The sequence below is a fragment of the Halichoeres trimaculatus genome, unplaced genomic scaffold, assembly GCF_033239565.1.
Source record: "Halichoeres trimaculatus isolate MK-OKI-2021-1 unplaced genomic scaffold, fHalTri1.1 fHalTri1_scaffold_3, whole genome shotgun sequence".
Classification (NCBI taxonomy): Eukaryota; Metazoa; Chordata; class Actinopteri; order Labriformes; family Labridae; genus Halichoeres; species Halichoeres trimaculatus.
In genome coordinates this window covers 21108306-21119587 of record NW_027437181.1, presented here as the reverse complement: position 1 = coordinate 21119587, position 11282 = coordinate 21108306, and the positions used below count along the sequence as shown (strand labels likewise).

Genomic DNA, 11282 nt, shown 5'->3' with positions numbered 1-11282 from the left:
AAGCGCGATTGTGAAACAGAAAGCTTTAATAAGCTTGATAATATTAAGTAGCATAAACATAGCACCAACAGATATGAGTGACCAGGTTTAGTTTCTGAATATTAGTGGTTAAGAATAACCATAACTTGAAACTTGGTTCCCACATCATGTAGGCTACTAAGTATTAGGTATTAGGTGTATCATCCAGAGAGAGATGAGGAATCAGTGTGTAGCTGATGTCTGGTTGATGAATGACCAGTGAAATGCTGCTCCATTCATCACTATTCAACGGTAAACCCTCAGTTTCCTGGGCTTGTCATTTGCTCTGTGATGACTAATAGCCTGAGTTAAGATGTCTGATGAAGGCACAGTGTAAATAATCTATTTGGGAACAGATGATGCTCCCTGTACTGTACCTGCCTGGCCCCTCAAGCAGCCTGTGTAAGCCTTGAGGTGCACTGAAGAGCCCACAGAGGGACTGGTGTGACTAATAAAGCCCTTCTTCTGCCATTAATCAACTTATCCTTTTATTAAAGTTAGCTGTGAGTTCAATTGTGAAGAATGAACCATCTTGTAAGTTTGTTGAACATTACTGAGAACTTCTGAATCAGATAGTTTTTTTTTATATTTCTTTTTAACAATATTGTTTTAGATAAATAATTAGCTGAATGATTTTAGCTTAAAATTTCAAAAGGAAATAGCTTGGAAACCCAGTCACATTCAAATACAGAATAAGATATATTGACTGACCGGCCTGAAAGCTCTACTGTTTCAGGGCACAAATGTTCCTTTATGGGTGGTATCCAAGGCTTTGAGAAGCTGCATTTATCAGACTGCCCAAAGTATCTTTAGGAGAAACTAACTGTTATGTTAAAGAAAAGTTATTGACATAGCTTCAGCTTACTGTTGAAGTAAGAAGAATGTTCCTGTCTTTGTTTACATATACACACATATACATAAAGTTGAGCAAGCGTAATGTTTTTTTTTTTTTTTTTTTTTTTTTTTTTTTTTGTCTGATTACTGCTCCACACTTGAAGCCTTTGGTGTAGGGTAACTTGTTGGTTGGTTGAAAAGCTGGTAAAGTAATTTCTTAAGTATGGCAACTATAAGTAAATTGTCTGTGGTTATTAACCAGTGGTGCCATTAACTAACCCCCAAAACAAACAACAAGCAAGCAAGCAAACGAACAAACAAATACATTAATCAATACTGTTAATTGGCAGAGGTTGTATTGTAGATTTATTCACTGGTTTAGTTTAAGTAGGCCTATGACCACTACTTCATGGGATTTGTATGTAGGAACAGTCCATGCGGAAAGCAAAAGCAAGGAAACAAACCGCCATACAACATTTCCAGAAAAAATAAATAAATAAATAAATAAATAAATAAATCAATCAATCTAAGAAAGAATTAGTATCGTGTAAAACACAACAAACACTTACACGGATGTGCAGCTCACAACCCATGCGGTGTCGCCTCTTTTAGGAGTTGGGAGTCGGACCGTAAACAATGTGACAAACAATCCTCATCACAAACGTGTAGATGTCTGGCCTGACCTCATGGAAGACACAAGTCTTCTGTGGAGAGGTTTTTTTTTAGTATGTCTAAGCTTTCAGCGCGACAGATAAGAACAAAATCAGTGAGAACAAGTTCCAAAACTGAGAAATGCAAACTTAAAACTGGAACCCTGTTGAAGTCACACAGGTCTGCCGGCATGAGGGGAACTGAGCGCATTTTCAGCAAGATGGTACGTCTCCAACTGCGCCACCTGTGTCGTAACTATACTGCCTGTCTCTCAAAGTATGCAGCGTCAGAAGAAGGTTGTAGTATTTCATTTTCTTGCTTTTGCCCTCCACTTTGTCCTGTTGTGGTAGTTTTTCTGGAAGCTGCTCCTTGTACTCTGTAGTAGTCTGTGAGGGGGGGCACTAACACAGGCCCTTGTCACTGTGCTGCTGAGATTACAGGAGACATTTTGACATGTAATGGCAGAAAAGCACAGGTGTAATTAATCACATTAATTACTTAATGGCTGAATTCCACTTAGGTCTTCCAGGTCTTGGGTCATGATACTTTGCCTGCTGGCTGAACGGCATGGCTGTCTTGGAAAACGTATTAGAAACGAGCAATAATTAGTCCTATTATGCCCACCTGTGCTTATTCAGTCATGATAAGTTATATCTCCTAATTGGCCTAAATTGTATTCACAGAGAATTGTCAGGTCTTCTTGAAAAGACAACTGTTAGGTTATAAAAAGAGGAGAGACCTTTTGGTTCATGTGGAGTTTTCAGTCACTGCTAGCCAGATAACATGACGTATTTATATTCACCAAGTGAGACATTATTTTTGTCCTGACTTTCCACTGGAGCTGTGACACTTGGGGAATAAATGCCACACTCTTTTTCCTTTTCACCCAGGGTCAACCCCATAGCATTTAATGTCACATGGACATTTTCTTTTACTTTGCCTGGATTCCTTTTTAATGGATTTTAGAGATTAAAAATAGACTTGACATGCATGGGCATGAAAAACTGTACATCTTTCCTTGTTGGAAATGTACTTTATCATATAAAGCCTGCCTCTGCTTTGAAAAGTTCGGATAGGTAAACCTGCCATGAAACACTGGCAATTCTCTCAATAGTTACCAAGGTATGTTATCATGCTGGAAGAATGACAGTAAAGTCGGATTATAAAGCAAGATTACCTTTCTTACATCTTCCTGTCTGATCTTTTCTTCCTTTTGTAGAAGTTTTTGAACACCCTTCATAGCAATTTAAATTTTTCAATGTTTTGTCAGAGAGGATGAGGTAATATCACTGCAATCTTTCTTTTGCTGTCGCTCCGGCAGGATGGCAGTTTATTCCTCCTGATAAGTCTCAAATGCCATTCTTTGGTTTATTTTTCCCAGCACTTTGGCTTATATTGAAACACACTACCAATTCTTACTAATAATTTTCATAATTTGTATTGCATTTAATACTCTAACATTTGCAGTGTATGAAGACTCACAAGCAAGCATAATTCATGTCAAAGCTATCTTGGTATGGTGAAGAACCTTATTTTGTTAAACTGAAAAGGCTTGACTGTGCTGCATATGCTGTTATTTTAATACTCTACAGCATGGGAACCTTGTTTTTCTTCTCCCTATACGAAACTTACATCCCACTTACTTTCAGCTAAACAACTACCCAAAGGTTTTCTGACAATGTTGGCTCACTGTCGAGTACAAAGGAGCAGACGGAGGAGGTGTAGGAGGCAGGCGGAGGTAGAAACAGTAGAAAGCAGCTTTTAAAGCAAGCTGAGCCACCAACTGCTCCTGCACATCTTTTCTCTTATCTTAATAAGTAATGAGGCTGCCAAAGGCTGACAATGAAGTATTTTGAAAATAGTTCTAATGTATGGCTTTGAAAGGGGTGGCTGGGCATTGATATATGGCACAAACAGGCTTGGAAACAAGTGAAATATTAATGGGTTGTTCCCCTGGAGTTAATGTGGGATTTACCTGATTGCTTTAGTGAGAGACAGGAGCTGGGATGAGGCTGATGAGGAAGCAGGATGAGGATATGACTGAGCGATGAGTCTTGAGGATTGTGTGATTTGGATGTGTTGAGTTAGCTTTGGGCAATCAGGTTTTTTAAAATACAGCTGTCACTTTCTGTGTCTTTGTTTGACATGTCAGGAATAACAACAAGAGGCAAATATGTGACTCAAAGGGTCTTTGTAATTGGAGAATAGATAGCGTGATACTCTTTCTTGGTTCAAGCTTGACACCTGTTTTTGTTTCATTTCTATTTTTAGATGCTAGTTCACCTCTAATTATTAACTTTTGCAATAGGAACAAAAGCAACCTCCTTCCTGTTTTGCTGCTGCTAATTAATCACACGGGATCTTTAGATTTACACTTTGTCAGAGCAGCCTATCATATCTGGATGCACCACAAGGGAGCAGCAGTGTAAAAGGGAGAGAGTGCTCTGTAGGTTTTCAAAGTGCATCATCTGGGATGGACAATAAGTAAACTCTGTTTCGACATGACTTAAAAGTAATTGAAATTTAGGTTGAACAAAATATGACAAGTTGTTACGGGAAAGTTAAAAAGGAGTACATTTCTGTCTGCTGCTCAAAAAAATCTCAATCTTAGGCACTGAAAGTTTTTTAGGATAGACTTATCCAAGACATAATCTTTCACTAACAGTGTAGAAATAGCAGAATGGTCCAGTGTTCAAGAAGTGTGCTAACAGAGTGCATGTACAGTAATAGTTTAAATGCTTTACCCTAGAGATGAGGCCTAAATCAACACTGACGTGCAGAATTAAAAAGTTCCGTCTGAGAGCAGCGGTGGCATCCCAGAATGCTTGGAAATGCCATTCAAGTTGTGGAAAGGTCAATAGTTAGAATAACTTTTGTTGAAGGGAAAGAAAAACTTGGCTGTACTTCTAGAAATTGCTTCCAGATTTTTTTCTTTCACTCTCAGAGTGAGTTATTACCAAAATTGAGTGCAGAGACTGACACCATTTTAGCAGAATCATACTTTTCACTTCGAGGTGTAGAGCAAGTAGCCTCTCTTACAAATCCAAAGCATGGCGCTCATTCCCCAGAGATCAATTGCTCAAGACACAGAGGAATAATTTTATGTGTAGGATTTATTCACTTCTGGTCCTTATTTAGGGAACCAATAATTTTCTGAACTGTTACACACATAATAAAGAATAAATATCCTGTGTTTCTTTGGAAAACATGACATTTTTACTTGGATATTACTTTCAACACATGAAATCGCTGTAATTGTTAAAGCCAGTTGACCAAAAATTCCTCACAGTATGAGTATCATAAGTTGTATGATTGTCTCCTACCTTTATGCTATCTTGGCCAGCTGGGATTGGCTGTAAAAGGTACAGAGGTGGCTTGTTATAATGACCCTGTAGCGCAGGGATGTCAAACTCGTGCCATGGAGGGCCAAGAGGCTGCAGGTTTTCTATCCAACCAAGAACTTCACCAGCTGGTTGCACTGATTAGTCTCTGCTCTCTGCTTGAAGGTGAGGTAATCAGTGGAATCAGCTGGTGTAGTGTTTGGTTGGAAGTAAAACCTGCAGCCTCTTGGCCCTCCATGGCACGAGTTTGACATCCCTGCTGTAGCGTATTATATCAGGCAGAATTAAAACAGCACAACAAGATTGTAAGACAGAAAGTGCATTCAGGGGATGTACAATCTTACAGTCAGGTTTCAGTTTCAGGTTGAACTTCTCTACTGAGATCACAAAGTGCATTCACAATGTGAGATCTCTTTGACACTGTGATTATTCTCACTGGGATGAGAAGTGCGAGCATGCGCTTCACAAAACGATAGTGCCACTGCTTTCTGCAGGAATGACACTGAGTGGAAGTTAATGTGCAAGGGTGACTTTCAAATCTTCTGTCAATTTTTGTCTCATGTTAAAAAAAAAAAAACCTGTACTTCAAACTCAGGTCTAATGAGGCCTTGCAATAGGTGACCCACATACAGATTCATTTTTACTCCTCTTCTGTTCAAAATGTCTTCAGTCACAGTAGACTTCTATTTCATTGACCTGAAGTCACTATAATATCCTGTCTGAAAGCCTCATTTGCCACACACACTCTCCTCCCTCTTTCACTCACCCTGAACAGAGTACCATTGCTACTTGAAATGAAAAGCAAATATTAATATTCGCTGGTGTTACTCTGGAAGGTAAAGTATGTGAGGCCTGGAAAGGTGTTATACATTCCTTTCTCAGTGACACATTTAGGTTTCTATTCAGTGATCAGGTTCTTTAACCCAATCATGACTGTCTCACCAAACATTTTACTGTCCTAATTAATGGTGTCCGTCCTGTTTCCAGTTTTATCTTTAAGAACTTTTTGCCACCTCTATTTAACCATTCAGGAAGTTTACAATGCAGTTAAGACTTCTGCATATGCATCTATCTATCTATCTATCTATCTATCTATCTATCTATCTATCTATCTATCTATCTATCTATCTATCTATCTATCTATCTATCTATATATATATATATATATATATATATATATATATATATATATATATATAATTTTTAACCACAGATGGACACTCCAGTACAAATGATTTTGAACCATTGCTCAGAGCTACAATCCCCAGCAGTGAAAAGCTGGTTAGTATTGAAGTGTCTTTATGAGAAGGAGGTAGAGAATGCTGTGTAATTTCAGTCCAATGGATGGCCTTCACATCAGTGCTCTCACATTAGGAGACCAATTACTGCATGGGGAGATGAAACAGGCTTAGTAAATATGAAATAGGTTGTCCATGGTGACATTAATAGAGTTAACCCAGGGGCCGGGTGGGATCAAAGGGGCCTCAACCATATTAACCAATCTGTCTGTGTCTGCACAAAGAACAGCTGATCGAAGATAATGACAGTGTGTGTCATCAAAACACTCTGAGCAAAGCTTGTGTGTGTGTGTGTGTGTGTGTGTGTGTGTGTGTGTGTGTGTGTGTGTGTGTGTGTGTGTGTGTGTGTGTGTGTGTGTGTGTGTGTGTGTGTGTGTGTGTGCGTCCATATCTGAGTGTATTTCACTTGCTTTCTCCAAATCTGGAAGTGTGTTACTGAAGAAGGAACACTCTATGTTTTACTCTTTTCTCTTAACTGGTGCCTCAGTGAACACACCAGCATTCAGCACAGATTGAACAAACCTCTTACACACTGTGAGAGAGATAGACAGTGTAAGGTGTGAGCGGCTGGTGTGCAGTTGAATTCATTGTAGCATAGGTTGTTTACCATAACCCAAACCTCCCACCCCCTCCATGCCTCTGACACCAGATTTAAAATACAGCACTTTTGCTCGTTGGCTTTCTTCAGCTCTGTTGTCCAGATTTAAAAGCATATTGGTGTTTATGCACCGAGGGCTATAATGATCCATCATACCATGCGGGCGAAGGGGCTGAGCCCTCTGCTCCACATAAATAAGCGGCAATTTGGCCATCTGCTTGGATTCTTTCTGTCTCCCTAGAGACCCCCATCTGCCTTTACATTATCAATTACAGTTCAGCCATGCTGCAGCCCCCACACTACACTACACGCTGTGCTACAGTCCACATTTCAGAGGGTGTTAACTTAAGCAACACTTACAAAAAGCCTGTGTATTTATGGAGATGGTGACAGGATTTGATATTTATCTCAATGAGTGAGTGCCACTGAGCGAGAATCAACCGCAAATGCTTAAAATTTTGCTTTCATTATGATTTTAACCCTGCGTGAGTTGAAGTGAATATCTTGTAAAAACTGTACAGCAACAAACAGACCTTTAAATGTTGAGCAATCAGCAACACCTTTGCAAACATTTGATGCTACAGTGTTTTGTAGCTTAGTAGTTTTAAAACATCCACACAGTCATCCTCTGATCATGGTTTGTGTTCTCTCTGCTTTCAGTGTGGCACCCAGCACCTCAGAGGATCAGTGGAGTTTGCTTCAGAGTTTGGATTTGAGGAGACACCAGCTCCAGAATGAGAAGCACTTTTGTTCTGCGGTTTCCAGGAAAAGCGGCGAGGTTCTCAAGGGGACAGGTATGTGTGGGAAGAGGACCCTTGTCAAGTGCATGGTGCCTCATTAATATGGAGACAGGTGCTCTTTTGATGAGTTCATAAGCAGTTCAGCAGCAGCCTGGAAGTAGTGCACTTTACAAGGCTGTTCAAAGATCTTTGACATCTGAGGAGAGCCAGTGAAGCCAATAATCCCACTTTCAGAATGTGAGTCTTTCCTCTGAGATCAATCTCAGATCGAAACATCAAATAGAACTGCTGCTTTTCTCGCTTTAAACCCCCCTCCTCCCCTTACAAAAATCACTTACTAGATGGTATTAGACAAGCTAGCAAAAGTGTCATTACCGCTGGGAAGAGGGGATGGATAGATTTCCGTCAAATTGTGGAATATTTTCCACCAGTTAAAGCCCGTAGTTAAGAGTGCAGTATTATTGATAAGACGGTGCTCGGGGTCCAGCTCTGTGCCCAAGGGCCCAGAGAGAAGCAATCCACAGAAGTGGGCTTTCATGTTCATCTATGTACAAGAACAAAGCGAGGATTAAGTCTGGGCCTTTCATCCACAAAGCGGGAGGAGTATTTTTATTTTTTTATTTTTTTTACGTACCCCTTGGGATGGCCGTAGACTTGGCTGAAGCCATTTCTGGAGTGCTATAGCACTGTCGCCTCTGGCAGGGTCTGACGATCCCCCACACTGCTCTTTTCCTGGCAGAGAAGAGTGTGGGAACATTTCTGCCTCTAATAGGGATGATAGTTGTCACAACTCTGCAGTACACACAAGTTATTGACTCACAATATGTTTGTCCTTTTTTGAATTAGATTTTCTCACTTTTCTGCCTTTATTCAGAGAGGATGAATACAGTATAGAGCAGTGGCTAGAGTGGGAAACGAGGCAATAAAGTATGGACTGACAAACCTGTGTTGTCTGCTTGGGGACTAGCCTCTGTATCTGGGGTGCACAACCTAACCAGCTGACAGGTGCCCTGATTGACTGAATCTTGAAAGAATGAATTCAAAATGTCTTGAGGCAGTTCTGACATGTTCAACCACAGAGTAAAGTTGTCTCTACCTGTTAGAGTAAACTGTTATCTCCTTGCACTGGCTGGAAATCAGGTTAATTATTTCCAGCCCTCCTTTAAATTGAACGGATGTTTTATTTTGATGGTGGACCAGTCAATCTGTTTGTATTGATGCTGTCATTTCCGGAGGCAAGACTGGGTCCGAGTTGGATCGTAGATATGTTGGGAATCATGTTTCATCCGTCTCAAAGGTTTATAAGTAGATTACCTTTTGTAATTCGTTTTGTTACACCAGTCAATAAGCGTCCAATGCAAATGTGGTTCATTTGTATTTGAATTGATGTCCTGTCCCCATTAACTTATGCCTCTAATGCATTCTGGTACATTAGTAAATAGACCTGCCGGATTAATCATTAGTTCATTGGGATCATTTGCTTTCCTCGTGCTTAATCGAATCTCTGACATTGGTAATAAGGGCAGACTTCACCTGCCTCCCAGGACACTCAAAAACAAGGAAGAGTAATTTCACAACAATGTTGCAGACTTTATTTGTTGCATTTGTGCATTACAATGTCTACAAAATTTCATAGCAAAAACGAATAAGCTGTTTTGACTTCCTTTTGATATACATGAGTAAAGTTTTCCAGTGTAATTGACATCCAGAATCCTACCTGTTTTTCATGCACCCTTGCGCTCTGTTATCTCCCTCCCTCACATTGACCCTGATAATTAATGGCTTTTATGTCTCGAGAATAAAACCTCCAAATAGGCTCCTTGCACATTATTTATTTAGTTCTAATTAATTGAAGTATACCTGGATTGAATTCAACAGGGGCAAGTTTGCTGTGTCTCCTTATAAGAAGCCTCATGTCCTTTGCATGACCACCTCTTGCCTGCCTTTGGTATAGGATGAAGAATCAATAGATTAGCAAAAGTCTTGCTTGTATTTCTGGATGCTTTTCTGCAGATCTTCCAGCTTTTGGCTCTCTAGGGATCCACAAAAGGACATGCACTTGTTATGGTTTAGCACGTGTGTCTTTATTGCAGGAATATGTCTTTGTGGATTTGGCACTACCTGAGATGATATATGGGTCACTGCAAGTCTGAAGTACTGTGTACAAGTATGCCCAATATGTGCCTAGGCTTGTGCTGCTGAACACGCAAAGATGGACCTTAGAGAGTTGTTATGAATACATTTTGGATAAAACAATAGCAAATTGTGCTTTAAAAGTAGTCTGCAATTTTGGTAGCTATGATTCATTTTTATGTGAGGCATCAGTGTTTTATGCATTGAAATACATGCTTAGTAGCTGTTGTTATGTTGAGGATGTGCCCTGAATAAATAGGACAGGGACCATCTATTTCAGAGGGACATGACCTGGAATAAAATACCACTTCATAATATGTTTTCCACAAGTGTCAATGTGTATAACTGTATTAATGTGAGTCTGTCTCCTTCTGTAAGGGGGGTAGGCTCAGAATAACAACACTTATTTGAAGTATAGTATTAAAACCTCTGGCTACTCCGAGCCATAGTCGGTTTTCCTTCACAGTCTTCCACAGGGTGAGGATTCACTCATCAGCTTGTAAGATGTGTGGGTTACAGCAACAGCCATTCTGGTATTCCATCCAAACAAAAGCCCCCATTGTATTTGTTTCTATAACCCTTAACCCAGCCAATCAGCACTTGTGTGATCCTTTTGTTTCCAGACGTCCCCGAAATACATCCATCTCCTTAATGGACTTTTTTTTCTGGTAGATATCATGGTTCAGAATATAGCAACACCAGTCTGTGAGGAACATACATGGAGTCAGGCCACATAGGCCCTTTAAAAAGCAAGATTAATAACCCAGTTCAGATGATCTCATAGTTAAGTGTTTTCTGTTGTATTTACACATCCGCCTGGGCTGTCAGGCTTCTGGTCGTCCCTGAGAAATGGAACCGACACGTCCTGACACTAATGCATCACAGAAAATATTTGAAATGAATAAAGCTCATGCTTTCCAGCAACAGAGAGAGGCATTACAAAACACCCCATTTGACATTGACACAATGGCTTCTTTGCTCAATGCAAATACTGTTATTCTCCTCCTGTCTGCCAACAACCCCCTCAGTGCCCCCCACCCCCCTTCTCCTTTGATGGGGGAGTCACACAGAGAAAAATATCCTGCACTCAATGCAAACTAATGAGACATATTAATGACATTAGACACTTAATTCAATGCATGTATAATTCATAATAACTGATTGCCCTGGTTTGAAGAAGTACCTTTTGTAAGAAAAATTATCCTATTAAGCTAGGTTTAATCCAAATCTAAGCTGTCAAAACACCCAGCCAGTATTGCACCCCTTACTGTTAATTGTCATAAGCATTTCAGATTGATTATTTATCCATTCAGGAATGAGCTTTCATTCATGACCGACTCTGTTATAAAATTAGTTTTTCACTAAGGCACCTTTCCTCAAACGATTTTTTATTTTCTCGTAGCCAAGAGGTGATATTAGCAAAATCAATTTCCAAGATAAATATTTCCCTATGAAGAAATTAATTTGAAATGTCAGCCAGATATTTTTTCCTGCCTTCCTTTTGGCCTATGCTGTCTCTTCACAGTTATTGCTGTTAGTTCTAATCACATATTATGGGAGCCTATAGTAACACAACAGCAACACACAAGGTAGTAGTAAACTGCTGTCTTATGTATGGGCATAAAACAATATATTCATTTGGAAAAGATTTAAAAAGGGAAATGTATAA

At 39.8% G+C, this 11282-nt stretch overlaps 1 protein-coding gene across 4 annotated transcripts in view; it reads left to right on the top strand.

Moving 5' to 3' along the window:
- The first annotated feature begins 1479 nt into the window (after positions 1 to 1479).
- The window catches only part of sall1a (spalt-like transcription factor 1a), a 148018-nt gene continuing 138215 nt past the window's right edge, over positions 1480 to 11282 (top strand). For all 4 annotated transcript variants that reach the window (XM_074666554.1, XM_074666552.1, XM_074666553.1 and 1 more), the window contains exons 1-2: positions 1480 to 1726; positions 7401 to 7534. The gene's annotated coding sequence lies outside the window, so the exon portion shown is untranslated. The remainder of the gene's footprint in view (positions 1727 to 7400; positions 7535 to 11282) is intronic.